This window comes from Ammospiza nelsoni, chromosome 10, assembly GCF_027579445.1.
Source record: "Ammospiza nelsoni isolate bAmmNel1 chromosome 10, bAmmNel1.pri, whole genome shotgun sequence".
In the NCBI taxonomy this organism is placed as follows: domain Eukaryota; kingdom Metazoa; phylum Chordata; class Aves; order Passeriformes; family Passerellidae; genus Ammospiza; species Ammospiza nelsoni.
The window spans coordinates 15,040,188-15,063,230 of NC_080642.1; the positions used below are offsets into that span (position 1 = coordinate 15,040,188).

A 23,043-nucleotide genomic window follows, 5' to 3' on the forward strand; every position below is an offset into this window, starting at 1 on the left:
GTCACCGCTAGCCCGGCCCCCTCTTAAAGGAGCAGCCGCGGCGGCCCCGCGGTGCCGGGCAGGGTCTGACCCCCGCCGCCGGTGCCACCAGCGACCCGCGCCCCGGCCGCCCCCTGGCCGCCCCGAGGGGGGACATTCCCGCGGACCCGAGGTGACGACCCCGGCGGAGGGATACCGACCGCCGCCAGCGGCTCCGGCGAGCGCAGCGAGCGGGCCGCGCTGCGGGCCGCGGCGGGGGCTGCGCGGGGGGCGGCAGCCGGGGCAGGGGCCGCCCGCCGGCCCGGGGCGCGCGCGGGCCCCGGCGGGGCCCCGGCGCCAGGAGAAAGTAGTCCCGCGGCCTCCCCCTCGCGCCGCTGGAAGGGGTTCGGCGGCGGAGGCGGCGGACGAGGCGTCGCTCGGTGCTGCGGCTTCAGCTGATAATTGAAGGGAAGCGAGGCGGCTGCTGCCGGGAGGAGGGAGGCACGGAGCGTCTGCGGAGGCCGCACCGGGACAAACTAGGTACCCGGGGCCCCTCCGCTCGGTCGGGGGGCGCCGGGGAGGCGGGCGCGGGGCGGCGGGGCGCTCGCTGGGCCCCTCGGCGACTCCGGGCCGGGCCTGTTGTGTCATCCTGGCATTAGCCGAGCTGCCCTTCCTGGCGGCCCGGGGCAGGGGGAGGGGAGCGGCGCCATCCCGGAGCATTGTTGCGGATGGGGGTGGGGGGGCGAATGGGAGCCGGGAACGACGCGGCGCCGTGCTGGTGAGTGTATGGGGCGGCCCGGAGGAGTGGAATGGGGCCCTCGCCGTGCAAGGAAGGGGTGGAAACGGAGCTGACAAAATGGCCAGGCAGTCCCTGAGCCCGCTGCAGGGATATCCCTCGCGCCCCCACCCCGGGCAGGGGTGCCGGGGGCCCCCTGGCCTCTCCCGGGCCGCCTGGCGGGGAGGGGGGCGGCAGCGCGGCCGCCCCTCGGCGGGCCCTATGTGGCTGCTGATACAAAAGGGTAGTGTCAGTGTTGACACTGCCGTGCCGATTTCGATGCCCTTCCCTGTCTTCCCTCCCCCACTTCCCTTGGCCCCCTTTTCCTTAGTGGTCCTTTCTTTCCCACCCCCCTTTTATTTTTTGTTCCCTTCTAAAGAAGCTAGGGAATATCTTAAAGGAAAAAAATAGCATTTTCTTTTTCTTTCCCTCCTGCCCAGCTCGGTAAAAATGCTAAACAATCGGCCGACGTCCATATTTCACAAGCTTTTTTGGGGGGAGGAAGAAGGTGGGCAGAAAACGGAGGCGCCCGTGGGGTCGGAGTCACAAAGCTGGCTGCCCACGAAAGGGATTATTTTCGCAGCTAAATGTTTTCGAGCTGATGTTTTTCTTGTTTTCAGTCAAGAAGCAAGTTGCCTGGTCCTTGCGTTTGCTTGCATAATGCGTCGTACTTGGAGGCTGATCAAACGCTGGGTTCTGCCTTTCCTGCCTGGCTCTTCCTCCTTCCCTTCTCCCGGGGGGCTGGGTCGTGGCACAAGTTCGAGGGGGCTGCTGGCGCTGGGGCTCCCGCCTGCTGCCCCGGGGATCCGGGCAAGGGAAGGAACCCAGGCCGGGCTCTCGGCAGAGCTGCAGGCCTGTCTTCCTGTGTCCAACTTTTTTATTGTTCCCCCTTCCCCCTTCCGAGTGCTCGGGCTCTCCGGCAGGCGGGGGTTTGCTCGGCTCGGCAGTCCCAAAGTCTAGACGGGGAACCGGAAAATAATAGGGGAAAGAATGGAAAGTTATGTCAAGGGCTTTGGGGGAAAAACATCGACGTATCGAACAAAGGTCCTGCCTGTGTTGGAGAGAGAGGCCTGCATGTGAGGCCTGATTGTGTCGCATTTACACACGGGGAAGAAATGAGTGCTTGGTACTGGCCTAAATTTATTCTGTAAGTCTGGCATAGAACTTAGGAACGCTTTCAGAGAGTGTGTAGTTTGTTTTGGGAGTGTTTTTGTTATGTGTAGCAATCCAGTAATAATTTTTGTTTTAAATTATTTTTTTCCTCTAAAAAGAGTTCAGGTTTTTTTTTTTTTTTTTTTTTTTTTTTTTTTTTCTTCCTGCCTCGTTCAGCAGAAATAATACTGATTCAGAGCTTTTAACAGTGTAATGCAAAACTTAACTCGGACCAACTTCCACTGCTTTGTTTTGTGTAATACGAATTTTGAGTTTCCTGGTGCTTTAAAGGCTGCCATAAAGAGGAACTGAGTAGTAACCAGCTGATAAATTTCAAGTACATCTATCATAATGAGAAAGAAGAGGAATTCTGAGCACTTAAATAAATTTTTCAAGATTTTCTTGTGAAAAATAGTTTTGTAAGATATACTTTTATAAGACTTCAAAAGCTAGCAAGCATTCCTGTGATTATTTCTGTTTATCTCTGGTGTAGTCTCTTCAGTTCTCCCTCTTCACTCTCAGAACTAGAGTTCTAATTGTACAGAGTTGGGGTTCTGCTTTGGGTTGGGTTTTTTTTAATTTAAATTTTTTTTTTTTAATTTTTTTTGGTATTTGATTTCTGAGGTTTCTGAGATTTATTAAGATTTTTGTTAAGCTATAAGTTTTTAAGCAAGTCGTATTTTATGTATGCAAAAATATATGTAATAGACACGAAGGTGCTGGAAAAATAACTATATTTTTGGTAGCCTACTTAATAAATATCAACAGGAGTTAAATGTATTTATGAAAATGCTTGTATTTCAGTTTTTGCAGCTGATATTTTAACAAAATATGTTGTATTTGAACTAAGAAATTTAAAACAGTGGTCTGGTGAATAAATTCTGAAAATTATGCCTAAAGTTTTTGGCAATATACATGTTTGTAACTTGTAGTAGTTTCTGTATTTTTAAAATGCAGCTGATTGTGAGCAGCTCAGTTCTTTTGATCTTAAATGCAAAGGTGTTTTTAAGTTTTATTGTTTGGTGTGTCTTATTGTTGTGTTAGAAATAGAGGTAATCAGATTTTTTTTTTCCCTTCTTAGGGTTTTTCTGAGAAAAATGAGTAGTAAACTTGAGCTAACAACCTTTAAGACTTCAGTCTCCAGATGGTTGCCTAGGTAGGAACCTAAACATGTCTTAGCTGTTAGTAGAAAGATTGTAGGTCATCCACAGTGTGACATTACTGCTTATTAATATATTAATATAGCAGATCTACTTCAGTAGGAGTGCCAACCTGTTGAGTAAGAGCTTATGAAAATGGAGTCTTTTCATGTCTTGCAAAAGTTTTTCAGGTCAAAGTGACCATTAGGGGAAATATTCTGCATCTTCCCAGTAAATGAATAATCAAAGTTGTCATTCCTAATCAGGAATCATGCACAAGTTTTTGTGTGGTTGGTTTGTTGGTTTTTTTGGGGGGGGGGGGGGGGGAGGGGGGTTTTGTTTTTTTTTTTTTTGTTTTTTTTTTTTTTTTTTTTTTTTTTTTTTTTTGTTTTTGTTTTTTGTTTTTTTAGTTTTCCTTTTTGTATTGTACTTTGACTGTCTTCAAACCCAGAGTGTAAATATTACAGAAAAAAAGCCTGTAATGAAAACTTTGTCTTATAAAGTAATTCCTAAATTTGAGGCCTAAAGCCATAGGTGACAACAACACTATTCTTTCTGCAGCAGCTTAGCAAAAATAAGATGCATTTGTCTTTAATGCCACCAGTGGAGACATGATCAATTTCCATGTGGATCCTTACACAGTTACTTACCTGCACCAGTCCAGAAGCATACCCTGACTAAATTCCTTTTGTTTCTAAGTGATGAAGCTGAAGTAGGAAAGTTAGTAAGTAAACTATGTGTTTGTACCTGATTTGCAGCTAAATGAATCTCACAGCTATCTGTGTTAATCTTGTAGTTATAGGCCATGCTATGTTTTCTAACAAACTATTTGGTTAGCATCATGTAGAACACTTTTGGTCATGGATCTGTCTTTGTCACACTGAGACTAAATTTTTGTGACAAAAATCAATAATCAAATACTAAAGTTGTACAACATGGTGAACTAGAGCTTTGGCAAAAACTTAACCCAGGGTGTTTCTGGGATCTCCCGTTGGCCTGTTGGATGATCAGTGTCCTGTTCATCACCTGTCAAATTAGTAACACTGCCTATAAAGCACTTGGTTGACTCTGTTATACTCTTTTCATCAAGGTATCACTGCCCCATTCAGTAGTGACTCTGAAGGTGGTACCACAGTGGATTTTTTTTTTTTAATATAGTAATATATTAGCTTTGGGTGAGTATGCTTAGTTTTCTGAAAAAGTAATATTTTAAATGTGCTGTTAGTATTTTAATTACTACATGGTATCACAACAGATTAATGGTAGTATATGAAGCAATTTATTGCTGGGGGTTTCCATAGATCAGTTTTAACTTGGGACATGAAGTTGGTAACTGCAAAGCAAAGTCATATTAACTTTTTTTTTTTTCCTGCTCATGTAGTTTTTTTTCAGTTTATATGAAATAAAGTGCTTCTCAAGGAGCACAACTAGTTTCAGAGTTCTCAGTGGTGAGCAATAATGACAAAAATGCTTGTATGTAGCCACTTGCCTCAGGATTGCTTTTTTTAACAAAACAGTTGCTGAATTCATGTTTTAAAGTTTTCTTCTGCAAACGGAGAAATTTTAGCTACCTATCAAATGTACAGTGTCTGTGGAGGACAGGGCTAAGTCAGCTGGCTTCTGCCTGCTTTCAGATACCAGCAATGGTTGCTTTTGTATGAAGATCAGTTTGAGGAGCAATTGTTCTCCTCATCCTGCCATCAAGTTGGTAGAGTCCAACTGTGTAAATATGCACGTTCTCCTTCAGTTCTGTCTGGCAGTCAGGGTTCAAGCACACAGAACCAATCTCTTTACCCTCCTTGTCTGTTATGATGCTTGTCTTGCAAGGTACTGACTGTTGCTGGTCTAAATTCATTCATGAAGGTACTTGGTACAAATATGGCAGCAAACTGCCCTGGGAGCAGTAGATGGTCAACTCTGTAAGGAAAAATGGAAATATTGTTTTCATATAGGAGAAATGGAAAACTTAGAACTTAGGTGTATTATCAAAAAGGTTAATCCTGATAGTTTAATATTGGACTTCAATACACATGAAAAACATTAGCAATGATGTTCAAGCCATGGTTGCCCTCAGTTGCTGCAGAAAAGCCTCTCTTGTAAGGACTCATACAAGCCTCTTTGGAAACCTCAGGATGTTACTTGGCCCTTCTCACATTTGACTTCTTATACCCTTGAGTAGTTTTTCATTGATTACAGCCTGCTAAAAGGAGGTCTGTTTTCTTCAGTGGTAAGAAAGGAGAAAAAACCCCAAACCTTACAAACATACAAAAGTATTTTTGGAGAAGAAACTGGAATGATTCTATCAGTGTGTAGTAATACTATGCTGGCTTATGGACTGGAGGGGGAAAAAATCCCATTTTCTTGAGTGTTTTCTATATGATTTGATTTGACAGTGTCCACAAGAAAATGCACATGCTGAACTGCAAAGATCTGACCTTCCTGAAAGGTATGAAAGGGTCTGAGTCATCTTCTGGAATGTGAACCTTGAGTTGTAGGGAGCAATTTGGTGTTTCAAATTGGAAGCTGAGGTCCCTGGTACTTTTCAAATAAGATGGCTTTTTTTTAAGATCTGAAAGGCAAAGTATATTTCACTTTTATTCTGCTTTCAGAGGAACTTGTTGCTGACAACTTGTGTTGTGTTTCATGAAGTCTAAATAAGTAAACTTAATGTAAAGAAGGGCAAAGACTAGACTTTTGTAAAGCTGGAAATAAAAGAATACAAATGTGTTCTTTGTTTTCTGAGGTATATGTGTTTTTTTGGGAACAAAAGTGTTAAACTTTCAGAAGGCTGTCAAGCCCTGAGATGGGCATTAGACTTAATACTGATAGTGTGCACCTCTGTCAGTTTTGTGGCTGGCTTTTGAAGCATGGTTAATACCAATTTTTGTTAATGCAGAGCAGTAACTAATTTTTTACCTTGATTTTCAGGTGTAGCTTTTAATAGTAAAACTATTAGGAAAAATAGGTCTGTGACAAACTCATGCCCCAAGGTAACTAGGTGTAGATTTAGCTGTGTTTTCTTTTAGAAAGCATGTATGCTGTTCTGTTCTCCCTCATTTTTCTCCTTCTCTGTCTTACTTGTCTTATTTGGAGCTTGTGATAGTTTATCTTAGCACCTCTGGGCAGGAGAAAGGATCTTGCTGTACCTGGGCTTTTATGCATTTGAAGTCTGGTCTGTACCTCTGCTCTAGTCCAAGACTGCTTAGATGTAAAAGTACAGGTAAATAAACATGTAAATAAATAGACTCTTGTATAGTATCTTCTGAGTTGCAAACATTGAGTTTTTGTAGGATCAGGAGCAACATAAATGCGTTGAGGCACCAAAAAAGAAAAGATGGAAACAATGCATAGTAACACTAGTCAGGGAGGACTCCAATATCCCCCATGGCTGCCCTCCTCCCCCTTCCCTCCAACCCTAAAGAAAAGGAAAAACACACACCTGCATCCCACCCACTCATCAAGGGACTTGAATTACATGTCCTTGATACTGGCATAATGATTAGTTGCTTACTTTAACTCCTGCAGTTAGTGAGGAGAAACTCTTTTTACATTATGTATGCCTTTGTGGAATATGTGGTAGGTGAGTGTTTTTGGACAAGGTAATATTGTAAGATGTGGTTAATGTCAGGGCTAGAGGATGGCATCTTATCCAAGTTAATAATGTTCTGTGTCTTCTAATGTCAAATCCCTTATGTAATTAGCTTATTCAGTGTAGGGAGTGTCCTGTCCTGGAAGGTGTGTGCAGTGTAACTGAATCTTCTGATCACAGGTGAGATGTGGCTGTGCATTTAAAGAGGACAAATGAAGAAAGTAACTGAGGGGCATGTTAATAGGCTGTATGCTGAATTTAAACTTGGAACTCTGTCTTCCTTAGAGAGTGAGTGTTTTCTTCCTCTTTATTTTGGGGATACACTTTTTGTAATCAACTGACTGACTGCAAACTGTAATTTCTCCTTAAAACTTCACTTGTCTTGAGCATTGCAGTTGTTTCAGGTCCATTGCACAGGGGTGAGGGGAAGGTAGGAAATTGCTCAGCTGAACAAGGACAGTCATAAGCTGTGTCAATAAGCCTGAGTGAATGGCACCTGTGAAGCAGCTGCATAGCTAGGTAGGTACATATGAGATCTTTAAGTTAAACAGCTGGAGAAAACACAATTTCAGCTGAATCTCATTTAATGAAGGGGATGGAAGCTGCATAACTTTGGCAAACTTTAAGTCACAAATTCAAGTGTTGCAGCTTGTACTTTAAAGATCTGCTGCAGTCTATTCTAGTGTTTTTCAAGTTCATATAATAATGGATGTTGCCATATCTTAACTTTGGTGATATTCTGCCTTTATATTTAGCAGATAATAGTCTACAATAAAAGGCTGGTAATAAAAATTAAAAATTGAATTATACCTTAAGATGGTGGATTAAGAAGTTAGTTTCACTCCCTTACTCAGTTACAAGAAGTTTGGCAGAAGAACAGATACATTCCTTTGCCAAAAGTAAGATAGGAAATATGTGTTTGTCAAATTTCTTCCATGGCAGTTCTTAAGATGCTACAGTTCTGCTGTGTATTTGTAGACTTGCAAATGAACATAGCCTTGCTGGATACCTGACTCTGGACAGCCCCTCAGAACTTTCACCAGCACTTTGTCACTAGAATTGGAAGAAGCATGTTAAGGGAAATGCCATTGCACACCTCAGTCTGCACATTTAAATGCTGCATGGAGCGGGTAGAGAGGGAGCTCTCTTCAGATTAGCTGTGACGAGGAAAGATGAAATTTAGCATGTGAAGGAATGGTACCACTTTAATGCCTTTGGTTAATGTTGACATTTGAGCACTATGACCATACTTTTTTTTTAAGAATTTAGAGGTTCTTGATGTATTATCCAACTCAAACCAGAGTTGGAGCAGAATGAGCACTGACAATTCCAATTTTATTGTGCTTTATGGAGAAGAGCTCAATTAAGCTAGAACCTGAGAACTTTAAAAACTGGGGGTAAATAGGAAAGTAGTGATGAGTTAATTTTTGGGACTACACTTTAACTAAATGTGAAGTTGCCTTTGAGACTCTGCTGCAGTGATAGGCCAAGTAATCTCAATCTATCACTTTCAAACTACAACGCAGTGACCATACTTGTTGCTATGCTTCATGACTTCAGAGATTGCCTGGAGTAAAGCGTATTCCCTGCTTTTCCTCTGTTACAGACTTAGCCAAAAGCTGTTAAAACTCTTCTTGTAGTTTAAATAAAGTAGATTCCTATTAAGTAACAACTAATGGATAAAAATTGTATCATCTGTTTTTCAAAAATTCTTCATTCATTATTTTATTCAGATGAAGTCTTGGGTTTATATCAGATTGAGATCTCACACTTGAATGCAAACTGTGATTCTTGCTGGTAGTACCTGTAGTGTTATCAGGAACACTCCCTCAACCTGTTCTCTGCAGTCTGCCTATGCTAAACTAGTGTTGCTTCTGTTTGTCGCATCTGTTTGTTGGTTTCACATCTATCTTGCAACCCTATTAGGACTCATCTGTACTATTATTTTAATTAATTAATTTTAATTGAAATAATTTTTAACCTATTTTAGTGGTGTTGGAGTATCTTGAAAACTTTTATCACAAGTAAGCCATGTAGATCGCTCTGCATTACCGAATTGTGTAGTGTTTTAATTTAAAAGCTGTTCCCCTTCAGCTAAGAAATGGTTTCTTTCTTAGGCTCACAGATTTGCAATACTGTTTTCCTTCACCAAGATGATGTCAGGCTACTTGGAAAGTCAGCTCAGTAAGATGGCAAATCAAAACCAGATAACAGGTGATAGTGCCAATTGATCTAACAGCAGAATTCAGTTAGTATTTTGACTTTCTCTGTTGTGTAACCCACTCAAACATCATTCGAGTTGAATGTTAGCAACTCAGTTACAAAATTTCTCAGCACTTTCATAGGATTCCTGTGTTTTTTGTCTGCTGGTTCTACATGGAGCTCTTTCCACAAATGGAATAACTGGTTTGGTTTTTGGAATATATTAACTTTGGCAAGTTTCCTCCCCCCTGCTTCCCCCCCCCCCCCCCCCCCTTCCATGTGGCAGATATCAAACATGAACATATGGGCACAGAGTGACACAGCAGTAGAAGGATCAAGCTGGGTAAACAACCTCTGCACAGACTAACCCTATCCAAAAGGGTGGTATATGGTTTGTGGTTTTTTATTTTTAAATCCTAGAACTTGCTGCTTACTTCAATAACTTGCTTTGTGGAGGACTGTCTTCTGCCTCCCCTCCTCTTTCCCAGGAGAAGGTGTGGGGACAAGTTTCCTCTCTTCAGTCATAACAGAGCTTCAGTGGTAGGTACCATGGGACAAGAAAGACAGGAAAAGCTTCTCAAATTGTAGATAATAGAGGTTTTGCTTTCTTTGCAGTGTCTTCTCTAACTTCTTACACGTTCTGAGAAAGAGGATGTCTGTTACTATAGCAAGAATGGTGTTTTAGTTACTTCCTTAGCCAAAAGGCCCAAAGGGGGGACTAGCTTTTTGTAGGAACTGAGCCTTGAAAGAGATTTTTGTAGCTGAGCAGCATGAGCATCTCCTCTCTGGTGGGCATAGTAGGACAACAGAACTTGTTAGTTGTCTGTAAGCACAATGTCATACTTGCCTTTTTAATTCTTTAGTCCTCCTGGGATATTCTTTCAGCATGTCATGTCTCAAAATTTAGGATCATCTAGTTTCCAGCCTGAAAGTTTCTCTTAACTGCCTGCTAACTGTGTCAATACTATTGCTCTCTTCATTTTCTTCTGTTGATGTTTTAGTATTGGCACTTACTGAAAGTATGTACAGCCTTGTTGCCAGGCTAAATAGTACAGGTTTTATTAGTTAACTTCTTTAAGATCACCCTTCTGGTTTTCAGCTGGAATTCATGTCTCTTGACAAAGGCCCACTGTGATGGGGTAGAGTATTTCAGATAAGCACTGAGAATTCTCAGTTTCTCAGTAATGGTGCATACACCTAAGCATTGGTTCCTCTTCCACACCTCCTCTCCCATTCCCCTGCTGCGTCACTATGGAAGGAACTGGAACATGCTGATGGGGTTTGGCTTACAGAAAATGCTTTTTGGGTTCAGTACTGAAGTACAGCATCTCCATATTGAGTGGTAATATTGTACTTCATAGCATTGCAAGTATCTCTTTAAAATCATTTACTGTTCCATATTTGCATATATCCTTACTATTTTGGGAGAGGGACAGAGGAGAGAAAAGGGGACTTGCAAGTTTTGATAATTTTGGAAAAAGGGAAGTTTTAAGGGAAGAGCTCTGTGTTTAGATAACCATATCACCTGTGTAGTTATTTGTAAATAAGCAAGGCAATAATAATAACCAAGCTTTCATCTTAGTTAATAGTTTTCTTCTATGGGTAATAGTCTTCTATCATTACAAACACTTTCTGTTAAATTTGTGCAATGATGCAATCTGTTTGGATGCTACTTAAAAGCAATTTAAATAGTCTTGGGTTTAACAAAACAGAAATAAAATATGAATGACCTCTCTTCTGTGAGCCAGGAAACAGAAACAAGTGTCCAGAGTTCTGCTGTCAAAAACCGAAATCTTTTGCTTCTGGAATCTGCTGATGTCCTGTCATTATTGAAGTATGATTTCAAGATTTAATACCGTTACAATTTGAACATTATTGCCTGCCTTCAAATGTTAAGTTTAAGCACCCACAGCCTACAGAGACACTGTTTTCTAGTTGTTTTTCAAAACCTTGGCCTTGAATGTGTGTTCAGAGTAACTGTGAATATTTTAAGTCCAGCTACATCTGAATGGTAGAATATTCTTACTTGAGTGTGTTTGCTGTAACACAGCTTTGAAGCCTACCAGGTGGAAACTGTGGCCCTCATCAGAGAGTACATTTTGCTAAACTTTGAAACTTTGGTTCAATGAGAATGTCTATCTACATAAATTCCTGGAGTAAACAAATACAATGTCACAGCACTACTGACATAGGGAAGCGAAGGTACACAGGCTGTCCTGTGTAAAGTACTTGAAAAAAATAGACTTTGTCTCTCAGCAAAGGAGAAGGCCTATTCTGGAAGTACAGTCAGCACTGAGGGTGTCTCTTTAGAAGCAGAGAGACAATTCTTCCTTACTGTATTTTTTGTATTGCTTTAGGCTAGATGACTTTAAACACCTGATTTTTGTGTAAAATACCTAGTTGCCAGCTAAAGGCTAACTTGAGGAGAAAAATTGAAGTGCAGAAGGATGTACAAGTGTTCAGTTTTCGTACCACTGATTTTAGCTGTGTTGTCATAAATGTTACATCTACCAGGAGAGATAGTTTTCAGGCATTCTAAAGATGTTAACCTGCCATGCCTGAGCCTTGAGTAACTGAGTCAAGGAATTCAAAAACTCAGTTTTGTACCCATGGATTCAGGAATGCTGCTCAGAGATCACTGAGTGTGACAAGTAGAGGAGATGCAAGCTACTGTATCTCCTCCAGTTTTCACCTAACCCTGTGAGACATTGCTGAGCTGGGGCTTGTGAACCCCCATCCTTGCTTTATGTAGATGATCTGCCTGGTAAAAAAGCCTACTTGCTAAGGAGTTGGGCTTTCTGTTGACAGCATCAAATGCAGGATGTGACTAGTGCAAGCCCAGACTAGTGCAAGTGGCAGCTAGAAGCAGCAGCCCAACCTATGGCAGAATATAGTGATTTAAATGTCTAAGTTTAGCTTAGATGCATCCAAAAGCAAGGTAGTTTATTACTACTTAATAGTATTCCAGGTTATGACAACAAATTAGAAATGCATTTATTCTTGGGGTGTGTTTGCTCTATTGTTGGAAAGGTTGGTGGCCCAGCTTTGAAGTGGGAGTAACTTGAAAATACAAATTTGTGACTGGCTATCATTTAAACTGTTTTGTTCTTTGTACTTCAGTAGACTGGAGTAGCGTTTGTGGTGGGAGAGTGGAGGAGAAGCTGATGTAATTTCAAGTTGCTTCGTCAGAATTTGAAAAGTTTAACTTGTGACAATGGTGATAGATCAAAACGTCAGGTTTTAAGTTGTCCCTGTCAGCTTGTACAGATGCAATCTATATTTTTGACCAACTCCCTAAGTTTCATGTGCTGAATTTTAACATGAAAATGATCTGCACTGGCATAATAGTGAAGCTTATGATTGTACTCTATCTCCCCATACCCTGTGAAGTGTGTGGAACTTTGGATAAATACATGTAATAGTTGGAAATTACCTTCTGTATAGTACACAAGCCTTCCATGTAGGTTTGGATTAGAGCAAGTAACTTGACTTCCTGTTTTATCTGGGTGACCATACTCACTAGGATGTCTTCCAAGAAATGTAGTTGGGATTCTTACCTTCCATCAGTACTTGCTATGCTTTGAGAGATACAATGGAGCTCAGCTGAGCAACTGCATAGTGCAGACTCACAGCTCTACTGCCCTCAAGTCTGGTCTGTTTGTTTTGTCTCCTTAGTCTGTGCTGTAACTTCAGTAGTACTAGAGTTAAATATTGTATGAAGAGTATAAGGAAGTGTAATCATCACTAAGCTTAGAATTAATGGAGTTACGAAAAACCCCAAAAAATAAGTAGGTGTTTGGCTCAGAACGTCTGTTGTACTTGCATATGTACAGAATATTTATGATGTCATTTGAATTTAAAAAGTATCCATTATAAAACACAGACTGTGATGCCCCATCTGAAATATTTTCCTTGAAAATGAAAAAGCACTTCTGAAACTTTCAGGCTCTTATCATGTAACTGTTTAATATAATGAACAATACCATGTTAGTAATATGCTAGTGGTATATTCTGCCCTTGATATAAGAAAAAATGACTCTAGAATTCTGTTGTGAAAATTGAATGTTAGATGCTTTATAATCCTCCAGTTTTTACCAAAATAGATGTTTAATAGGAAATAGTTTCAATTAGTTTTTCATAGATAACTGCATGTTTGGAGAGCTGTATTTTCATCAGCTTTCAATTATGTGGAAGAAGTTTGTGTTGGACAGATCAGGCTGTTTCCAAATAGCAGTACATGATGTTTATGTCCCAAAACTGGTCTGTCAGGGAAGCCTTTAAATACAAAGTAAACATAAGATAAATTTTGAAAAGCATAGAATAAAGACCCAAAGTCAGTGCAATAATTTGGCATCTTTGGTAGCTAATAGGGGTTGAGGTGCTCTCCTTAGCACCTCATCCCAGTAGTTGATGGGAGAAAAGATGTATTTCCAAGACTTTACATTGGGAAATGGAGATGCTAAAGATATTAGGATTACTAGTACATTTTACCTGTCATATGTAGGATATTGTGCAGAGGGGAAGGAAGAAACTGGCTTGCTTCCAGATATTTTCAGTCTTTCTTTACAAGCCTGTCTGCTTCATATTCTTTCTTTTATCTTTCCCTGAAGCCACTCCATTCCCTGGATGTTTTTTATGAAAGTGTTGTGAAGAGTTATTTTATCTTGCACCATGATGAAGCTGCCCTCTCCAGTTAAATACCTGTTTGTCTTCCTTACTAGTGCTTTTTATTAAATGGCTTATAAGAGGATGAGAGGAAAGAGGATGATGTGAAGTAGTTTTGGAGTGTCTTATGGGTATTCTTTGAAGAAAAAAAACCCAAACTATGAAAACAAACCAGAAACACAAGAGATCTTGCATGGGAGTTGAGTGAACTTTGCCTCCAATTCTGTGTCATATTACCAGTATGGAGCTATTTTCATGCTTTCAAAAATGTTTTTTTAGGAGTGAAGCAAGATGGATGCATTGCTTTGCTTATGTCATTGATGGATACACAAAGCACTTAGGAGAAACATTGTCGTCTTTTCCTCTCTTCCTCGCCCTATTCTTTTTCAGTCCTGGACAAGCCAAAAGTAATGTGTTGTTTTGCAGGGCAGTAGGTTGTAGGTTTGCTCATAAAGCATAGTTAATCATTAGTGTTGGATGAAAGGTCACCAGTATAGAATACAACTCTTTGAGTATTCTGATTAGGTCACAGAGCAAATTGCAAGAGCAAAGACTTATCAAACCAGCTATTGTAATATCTTCTGAAATAATTTTGATCAAGCTATAGAAAGCTTACAGCTCTGCTTGCTCTTTTATGAGTGTCTCAGGGTGGTGAAGAGACTGTGTTCTTCTGTTATGTGTGCAGTATTCATCAGAAGGTAACAAAAGGCTTTGAACAGATTTAGGCAGTACCTGTTGGAACATTTTGTTGTCAGAAAGTAAGGAGCCTTTCTTCCAGCCCTGAAGTGATTGACTATTGACAGGAAATTCAGACTTTGACAAACCTGGCCATGCTAGGACCCTAGGAAAAACGCCTCATTAGTGTTAATTTCTTAGTCTTGTGAGCTGTAACATATGGGCATAGTTACAGTTGTTCTTGTTCAAGGAAAGTGCGTGGGTAGCCTGGGAAAGATGAAGTAAAAATCATTGGTGAGGTAAAGCAGAAAAATGTCTTTATTGGTACTTACGCATAAGGGAAGGAGGAGAGGAATTTGTAGCAGATTTTTTTGTGTGTATTTGGTGATGTTGAATTCTTGTCTAGCTTAAAACTAAGACTAAATCTAGCATCCTGCTAAAAGCACTTCAGGGAGCTCTAATATTTAGTTTTGCTCAAGGTCAGCATCATGTACAGTGCTGTGTTACCACAACAATCTCTTGTTTTATTTGTGGAGCACTGAGAAGGTGTGAATGTGCAGAGTGGAGTAGACACTTATCAAAAAAGTGTGCTGTAAAGTTGTTACTCTCCTTCATAAAGCTCTGGCTTCTGACAACTTTTTCCATGACTGTAAAAGAGTGAACCTTCCTTAAATAGTGTTGTGGGATGTATATTGTTCCCTGTATTTAACATGAAAGAATAGCTCTGAGCACTGTAAAGTCATGATCTTACAATTCATAGGATCAGTTTAAAGACAGCTTAATCCCTAGTGTTAACAAGTGTTTCTTGGGCTGTGACTTTGTTTTGCTCAGCTTTACACAGAACTTCTTCTGTTTATACAGATATTTGGTAGGCAGTTTACTTCATGATTTCATACAAGGTAAATGTCTTTAATTGTGCCTGTGTCAGTAATGTGGTATGTGTATTGGAGCTTGCTCCTAATTACATCACTCTAAGATAAAATGTAAATGTAGAAGTTTTTCCATGGTTGACAGAATATGTCTCTGGCACACAATTCCAAGAAGCTGCTGGTTTGAGCATTGCCCAGTTAAGAAAATTTAAATGTGTTTTAATCCCTTTGTTTGTTGTTACAGTGTTCTTGTGATAGCAAAAGATCCATATGCAGATCCAGTGCTGAGGAAGCCGGAAACTTAACCTGTTTTAATTGGATTTCTTCCTCAATGACTGCAATTAAACCATTTCCCAGATTGTGTCATGTGGCGTAGGGCTCTTGCTATGCATTAGGCCTATTACCTTTTCTGTGTAGCATTTGGATGAGGGCTCTGTTCGGGGGAACAACATAACCTGCTTGAGCCAGTGTGGGAAAGGAAGCCTCAACAGGCATTAGTCTGAATCAGTGCTGGACATCAGTGATTAGAAAAGCACCACTAAAACTCCTGAAATCCTCCTGATTTCTCCCAAACTTGTCTAAGTTATATTTTGAAGATGCAAAAATCTGAGGACCTGTTGTAGGTGAGTAGAAGTCAGATGAGTACCTTCTACCTGGCCTTGGAAGCATAAATAATTTCTTGAAATTTTTGTTTTTAGGTTTGTAGTTTTCCTCTTTAAGGCATGCTGCTATTACCGAACAGATTTGTAGGCTGGTTTAGAGCTGAAGCAGAGTGTTATGAAAATGAAGATCCAGTTTCCTGCTTCTTTGCCTGTTTTTATAATACACTTAGACCTGTGGTCCTGAGCTCATCCGTGGAACTTTTCTAATCCACATCTACAAGTCTGCTGATTTTTGTGTTTCTTTTTCCAGCAGTAATTTCTGTGACATCTAGTCTCTGAATTTCTTCAGTCTAGTGGCTGATTAAAGCTCTTGGATTTTTGTTGTTGTATTTGTTTGTTTGTTTTTGGCTGTACCCTTCTAATTGTTTAGGAGATTGCAGAGATCATCCTGTGTTAATTTAGACTTTGGGTGACCAAACCATGTTTTACTAGTCACTGAGCTCACTGGGTCTCTCAATAATTTAAGACAGCTTGGCAAAAGTTGATGAGGAATTTGGCAGGTCTCAGAAAACCTTCCATGCTGGAACTTGGGCAGGTATTGTCTAGCAGGCTCTGCAGGTAAGACGTGGCTGTGCACTATATCAGTATTTGTCTTGTGCTCTTGCACTTGGTTTTGCTTCAGGGCTGTGTGTGCCAGATGCAGGTGAATGGCAAACTGCAAATGAGGCACCATCTGGTCTGTGGCATTAGAATAGGGAATAGGCTTGGTGTTTGAACAGTAGGTTCTGCATTCAGACTCAGTGTTGTGAGTAAATGCAGCTATGCAGCTCAAAGGCAGCTGGGTATTAAGCATTGGTGGTGATGGTTTTGAGTACTTTTTGGTTCACTTGCAAAAAAGTACTGAAATAAGCTACTAAATTGAAATTTGTATAGAACAGATATTTTTTTCTTTTTATCTGGTAATAAATACCCCTTTTCCCAACTTTGCCACACTTCTTTTACTTGGTCTTAGCTTGACCACCTGCTTCTAGCTTGGCTTTTTTTCTGGCAGTGTCACTGATCTGTACTTCATGAAGGTTTCTGTGCTTTGATTCGTGTTGTCTCACAGAAGGTAAAGCTCCTCATTCCAGTGAATTCCTGTCTTCTGAGTGGAGTCTTCTTCATTCTTGCCAGACAGTGTGGTTTTGTGTTTGTTTTGATTTTTTTAATGTTTTTTGTTGTGCTGTTAGTGAAAGCTTAAACCACTGTTCTGATGGTGACACAGCTAAACAAGGGTTTCTAGAGTCTGAAAATGAAGATCAGGTTAGATTGTACTTTTATTGTTTATGGTGTTTTTAGTTAAAAGCCTGGAAGAAACAAAGAATTCACATCAGTTCACTTTACATTCAAACAGCATGGTTATGGTCAGAATTTGGCTGTTGGAAAATGTATTCTTTTCTGTTGGAGAGAGCTGCTTTTGTTTGGTTTCAAAAAGGGAAAGAACTATTCATTTTTATTACAAGTTGAAGCTACATTTCTATTAACACTTGGTAGCAGAATTGCGTCCTGAGGCTCTCATAGTGTAGACTTCCTCAGTATGTAATGTTGGTTTTAAAGGTCCTGTAGAGGTGAAATCAAGTTCTTGCTGTGGGACTGATTTGGCAGAAAAATTTTGCTCTCTGACACAAGTGTACAGAAGATGAAACTTCGAATATATTTGTTCCTCACTTCTCTTTGTTTCCCTTTGCTGTGCTAAAAGGGAAGAAGTTCTGTCCATAAAGATGGGAAATGTGATTCAGTATTTTGCAAACACTTGCTGTGTTTGTGTGTGCCTGTTCTCTGTGTGGTCTAACAAATCTTTTGTGTTACTGACATGGCTTAAATACCTCTGGGCTGCTTCTGAAGCTCTGTGCTGTCTCTGGCTAGCTTTCAGCTATCCAGATCAGACTATTTCTTTATATAGATTGACTCAGGAGTTTCTGGGTTCTTATGCTTTTGATAATCTTTATATCTCAGTAGCAAAAAAATTAACTGCTGCAGAGTTGATGGAATTATGTAACAGAGCTTCATGTTTAGCTGGTTAAAAAGCCAAGGTAATAGAAGACACTGAATTTAGACTGAGAAACTACAGGTCTTGTAAACATAAAAATATTTTCTTGAAGCTTTGAGTCCTGGCTCTCTTCCAGAGTCAGAGCATTCTCTTCCTTTGTTAATAAATCCAAGTCAAACTGTATAGTAGAGGAAAACTTACACTGAACTAGTTCTGACATGTTATGGAAGGTGACATGGAGAAGTATCAAATTGGGTTTATTTGGAGGAGAAAAACTTTAATATTTTCATTTTTGTAGAAGGGCAAATTCTTTGAATGAAGTAGTGAGTAAATGTTCCAGGAGGTTTTTATAGTTAACCCTTTTACTTGTGCAGAGAAGGAATAGTAGCTGTTGACAACACTGTCAATACATAATGTAAAACTACAGAGAAGCAAGAGGAAAAAAAAAAAAGAAATTCTTTGTTTTCCCTAGTTTCTCCTTTGGATGAGGATTGGATAATGCGTGTGTTGTTTTGGAACCAAAGTGCAGTCCAAAGAGTGACACAAATTGTAATATTGCAGTCCTTGATGAACATGAGAGATAGAAAGCAGTGATGTGGCAGAACTGAAGAGGGATGCTCTCAAGAGACCATTATATATGTTCCATTCCTTAGTTTTTCTCCTTGGACTGCATTTTCTGTTTTTCCAGAAGAAAAAAAGGACTATAGGAGTAAGGACTTTTACTGTCTTAATGTTAGGTAGCCCTCTCAACCACCTTGCAAGAGTTCAGTTAAGATTTAGACCCATATGTAATTTCTCAGTGCACAAATATAGTGATTTTTTTTCTTCACTAATGAAATGAAGCTCGGGATTCCTGTATATATACCATGAGCTGGGAACACCAGTTGTACAACCATACCGGATATACCTGAGCTTGCACTTGTATCCTGTACAAGCTTTAGGTTTTTTGTTCCTTTAAGCTATTCAGATGTGTGGGAAGGTTCTGCTGTCTAACTTCTGCAGGTGCTTACAAGTTTTTTTAGGCAACTTGTGGCCCTCTCCTCCATCCATAGGTTTCTCTTGGTTCTTCAGCTGACAAGCTAGCTGTATTGTTGGCTGCCAGTGGTACCTGTACTTCTCAGTAATTTTGAATAGTGCCCCATTTGCTAATTCACTTTGACTTTTCCACAGCCCAGGAGGACTTAGTGATGTTTAGGCTGTGGCATAAAGGCCAATCCATTGTTTTGGTGGTTGTCAGTTCTCTGTAATCTTAATGGAACAAGTTTTTACATTTCTTACAGGTCCCTGAAGTCTTTAGTTTTCTTTTCCCATATCAGGTTCAATGAAAGGTCTCTGCACTCTCAGACTTCAAATTCAATCGATCTGCTTGAAGCAGGGGAGACTATTCAGCTTCTGCAACTTAGTCACTGTCACAGAACTGTTCTTACCAACACTGAAATATGTGATACTTGTCTTTAGATCTTTTCTTAATCAAAACTTCTCATATCTTCCAGTCCTTGCAGAAGGACAGTAGCCAGAAGTCAGTAGGTAAATGTGCTGCTTTGCTTGATTGGGGTCACAGCATGGATGTCCTTTTGGATCACATAATCCTGACAGCCTGGACATTCCTCTAGCAAGTAGTGCTGTGCATCTTTTCAAAAGTGTTTTCAGTGTCCTTACCACCTGTGAGGACTTGTAAATCCTCTGGTTGCAGATAATGAGTATTTGAACTGCCAGTTAGCAGTAAGAGATTACAAATGTTGACTTTTTTGCTTTTCTTCCTTCCTCTTTCATACAGAGACTATGTCATTACACATGTGTGCATAAATGCAGTCTGGAAACCTGAGTAGTGGTTACATCCTTTCAGGCTCTGTTTTCACAGCTCTTAGCCACTCCTTTTGCTGTTCTGTCGAGGTGGCCTTCAGCACTGCCACTCTCTTGGCTGGAAGGGTAGGCAAGGGCTGATCTCTTGAAAGCCTGGGAAAGGGAAAGCTGACTTCCTAATGTAGCAAGGCCTGAAGTTTGCCTTAATTTTCTGATGGCTGTTGGTTGTAAAGTCAGTGGAACAGGGAATAACTTCTGTTCCTTGAGTGATTTATTTTACTTTTTTTCTTTATATTGAAATCACTCCAGTGATTCCAGAGAAACTGAAGTAAAAAGAACTCTTCCACTGTAAATGAATGTAGGAAGAATGTTTTACTGAAGCTTTTATTTTTTTTTTTTTTGGAACTTGGAAAATGAGTGGATAACTCTTGAATTTGGAAAGTATAGGAAGGGAGAATATTGTGTCGAAACCAGCTGCAGAAGACTGAGTTTAAAGCAACTCCTTGGACTAAAAAGTCATCTTAATTTAAGTCAGCTATTGAAGTAGAAGTAGTAATTGAGCACTTGCAAGTGCTTGCTTGTAAGGCAAATAAAGAGGTGTGTATGTCTGCAGGTAAATGAGGAGAGCCTTGTGAACAGTGAGCAAAAATGAGGTGCAGCTGAGATCAGTTGAAAATGATGTAAATCTGTAACAATTCAGCAGTTACTAAACCGTAGGCAGTGATTTCTTCAGTTTAGTCACAATTGAAGTCTGAGCTCTTAAATGTGTTGTATGCTTATATATTTATAGAGTGTTGTTTCTATCTTAAGTGACAAGATTTATCACAGAAACAGCTGATCATGCAAATTAATGTTGTCTACATTGAAGTAAAGGAATATAAATCTGAAGTCTCAGGCTTAATATTTTCTGATATGTACAGTGAACTCTGGGTTCTGGTGGGCAAGATGTGCAACATGCTGGAAGAAAATGTTCTGATCTTGCAAGGTATATAAACATCCTCCTGTCTCTTCCTTCTTCCCCTCCTCCTTTTGGCTAATACTGACTTCAGGGAAGTAAGTCTGTACAATTTTGAGGAGCTAGATTGCTGCAGCAACATTAAATAAGGGACCAGGTTTCTTGGACTAAACTGTGAGAGAGGAAGGATGCTGACCAGTGCACTTAGCTCAACTCCAAGCAGGTAACAAGTATTATAATGGAGGATTATAGGCAGCGGTGCTAGACATATCCTGAAATATTCAGGAGAGTGCTAGAGTCTGAAAAAACTCTTGCACTACCAAGATTTTTGCAAGGAACTTCAAACCCAAGAACAAAACAAAACTACCACCTAAAACAACAGAACAAATCCAAACCGAACAAACACCCTAAACAAGTTATAGAGTTGATGCAAGTAGATTGAGAAGGCCCTTGTGGAAGAGTTCAGTTCATTTTTACAGGTATTGTAACTGATTTGCCATGTTACCCTGTAATGGCCCTAGAGAATGTTGGAGTTCTTCAGTTTAGTCATTGTCTTTTTCTCTCAGTAGCCTATGTCAGGGTAGCTACATTAGCTCCTTGTATCCTGCAGGGAGTGATTTGGATGCTAAGCAAAGGCTTGATGTGTAGTTCTGTTTTCCCAGTTTGCTTCAAAAACATGGAAGCATATTAGTTGTTTCCTGTTGGCCTTTCCACAAGAAGAAAGGTAAAGGCTGCACTGCAAGGTAACAGGTGGTTTTTGTCTTGTGTTCCTGTACAACCTCTCTGAGCCATATGTTGGCCATAGATTAGCTCTAGTGTTTGCAATGGGTATGTAAGGTCTACAGAAATTAATTCTAGTTGCTTTCCTGTGCAATAACAAAGATGACTTTAAATAGTAATCAAATTGTGTTTGATGAAACTCAAAAATGCTGTGCTGCATAATAAAAATAAGCACTAGATAGCATAGCTTCAAAAGTTATGTTGTGGGTTTATATGAAATGCTGGCCTTTGGAATTCATCCTCATTCTAAAGAGTCTGCTGCTGATGAGAACCTCTGCAGGCCCATGCTTTGGCATCATCATAACTAGGAATATGGAGTTATGAAACATTAATTAAAAAGGCTTGTGTGCAGATAACTTTATGCTAGAAGGGGACCTGAGCTTAAAAATTCCAAAATAGTATTGTCTGTTGTGGAAGCATGAAGGTCTGATGGAGGGTTGTAGCTTTTTGTTATTGTGGGTGTGAGGAAGAATTGGTGTAGTTGAGGAAATTGTCTTAAAATCTGGCAGGACTGCACTGGTGCATTTGGCTGGGCTCTGCTGAGCTGCACATTTTCTTTGAATGTTGCCTGACAATGGGAAAAAAGCCAAGTGCTTGGAGTGAGCTCTGAGATAGAGAGACAAGTCTGAATGAGAACAGCTGAGATTTAGGGAGCTCTGGGCTCTGCTCTTGTTGTTTTAGGATGTGGAAGGCACAGTTGTGAAAATGTCTCTTCATTGCTGGACTAACTGGGCACATGGTTGTGTGGCTTGTGGTGAGACTTAAGTTAGCATTTTGATGTTAAATGTCACAGCTGAGTCAGGAAGCTGCATTGTATTTAAAAGCAAACTGGGAGTCATGTGGTAATAACTGCCCAATAAGAAATGCAGTTAAGTTGAGAGGTATCAATATAGAAGATAACTCTGGACATCATCTTGACTTGACAGATGCCTTATAGGATAAAACAGTTGTCATTTCATTCTTCTATACAGCTGAAAATACTGTGTGTATGACAGCACATTGTGCTGCATAACTTCTAAGCACAGACTACTTAAACTGTCTGGCTAAACCCTGTGTCATGGTTTAATCCCTGCCAGCAAGCAAGCACCAGGCAGCTGCTTGCTCACTCCTCTGCCAGTGGGATGGGAAAGGGAATTGGAAGGGTAAAAATGGTAAAACTTGTGGGTTGAGGTAAAGAGTCTAATGGGAAAAGCAAAACCCATGCATACAAGGAATTGACTGTTTCCCATGGCTAGGCAGGTGTTCAGCTTTCTCTAGGAGAAACAAACACCATCACTTTAAATGTCCTCCCCTTCCTCCTCCTTCCCAATTGATACACTGAGCATGGAGTCATGTGTTCTGTAATATCCCTTTGGTCAGTTTGGGTCACCTCTCCTCACTGGGTCTCATCCCAACCTGCATGCACCCAAGCACCTCAAGCCTCCTAACCAGCATGACTAACGGTACAAAAAGCAGAAAAGGCCTGTCTAAAGGTTCTAAGCACTTTTCACCAGTAATTAAAACATCTGTATTATCAACACTGTTGATATTACGTCTGTATTATCAGCACTGCTTTATTATCAGGGCTGTGTTCAACAGAAATCCAAAACACAGCCCTGCACCAGCCACTTTAGCATAAATTCAGGTTGATCAGAGACAAAACCAGCACAGCCAGGCAGATCAGTGTTAAAGTTTTGCTAGGGAGGGCTAGGATTGCCTGTGCAATGTTTTCTTCAGCTGGCTCTTGTGGTGGTGTGTGGAGAAGCCCATGTTCTGGCCCTAGGTGGGAAAGTGCATGGCTAACCTAGCAGAGGTCTAGGTGAGCACTACTTCTTGTGGAGTGGAACCTGCTGGAATGCACATTTCAATCC

The 23,043-nt window shown here is 40.5% G+C and overlaps 1 protein-coding gene across 8 annotated transcripts in view; it reads left to right on the plus strand.

The window, feature by feature from the left end:
• Window positions 1-361: 361 nt before the first annotated feature.
• Window positions 362-23,043, plus strand: part of TRIP12 (thyroid hormone receptor interactor 12) — a 77,820-nt gene continuing 55,138 nt past the window's right edge. For 6 of the 8 annotated variants that reach the window (XM_059479353.1, XM_059479355.1, XM_059479357.1 and 3 more), the window contains exon 1: window positions 362-498. The gene's annotated coding sequence lies outside the window, so the exon portion shown is untranslated. Of the gene's footprint in view, window positions 499-9,184; window positions 9,356-23,043 lie in introns of those variants that run through there. The other 2 variants (XM_059479354.1, XM_059479360.1) reach the window with 1 other exon arrangement.